The following is a 1,093-nucleotide window of genomic DNA, read 5'->3' on the forward strand; positions in this document are numbered from 1 at the left end:
TGCCGCTCTGCAGCGTTCAGGACAGTCTGTCAAACCGTCACCAGAACAGATTCAGTTTGTCTCTGAATCCAAAATTATTCACATCTCTTCTTTCCTTCCACTACGACTCAGAAAGTTCAGCCTTGATCTACGGGTCAGCCTGACGTCTCAGGAAGGCCGATCTGACCGTTGTCTGCGTAGAAATGACGGAGGCGGCCATGTTTTCTACGCAGACGGAGCAGATCTGGAGAAACGGAGCGAACAGCCCCAGGACTGAACCACCAGACCCCCCAACAGCTCCATGTCAGGTTCAGGCCTCAGTCCGCAGGTCAGAGGTCACAAACCGAGGAAGCTGAGAAGTTTATCTGGAATCCGTCGAGTTTGGAGACCAAACAGAAAAACCAGCAAAATGAGAACTCAAACCAACAGTTCAGCTCGGTGGAGGCGGAGTCATGATGTGGGCTCGTTTTACAGCCAGAACCGGGAACCTTGTGGTCAGAGGTAGCTTAAAACGTAAAGAATTAAGCTGTTTCAATGGCCTAGTCAAAGTCCAAACATGCTGGAAGCCGTGTGGTTTGGTCGTTCCTGGAAGTCAGATTTACTCCATCGTTAAACGTCAGGAGGTGGAAAACAAACAGCGGCGAGTTTTTCTCTAATAACGACAGAAACTAGTGAGTAAAGTGAGTTATTGACTGGTTTGGTGTCAGGATGGAAAATCTCAGCTCGACTCTTTGTGTCGAGTCGGACCTGGAATAAAAGCCTCCGCAGTGACGGATGAGGAACTACTGGGTCTTTGTCTGGTGTTTACCTGAACGTCAGCTGGGCCTTTCACTTCCACAGCACTGAGAACACTCAGACCAGACCGGAGACAAAGAGATCCATGTCATTATTCCGTTTCTGGAACCGTTTTCACCGGAATGTTCTGGGAATCTGAATAACAGTAAAACTATTCAGAGGAAATGACCTCAATGCAGCCTAAACTCATCACTAGGTGGGTTTTGTTCTGGGATTTTTAATAGATTCAGCCAATAAAACGGTGACAACTGCTTTTATGAGAGGCTAAGCTAAGAATAATTTAGCTAAACCAAAATAAGACAGGGTGAGCTAAGCTAAG

At 47.1% G+C, this 1,093-nt stretch overlaps 1 protein-coding gene across 1 annotated transcript in view; it reads right to left on the reverse strand.

Annotated features, from left to right (window-relative positions):
- Positions 1-1,093, reverse strand: part of LOC103456965 (sodium channel protein type 2 subunit alpha-like) — a 63,851-nt gene that overhangs the window by 7,864 nt on the left and 54,894 nt on the right. The window lies entirely within an intron of this gene.

This window comes from Poecilia reticulata, linkage group LG20, assembly GCF_000633615.1.
Source record: "Poecilia reticulata strain Guanapo linkage group LG20, Guppy_female_1.0+MT, whole genome shotgun sequence".
NCBI classification, from domain to species: domain Eukaryota; kingdom Metazoa; phylum Chordata; class Actinopteri; order Cyprinodontiformes; family Poeciliidae; genus Poecilia; species Poecilia reticulata.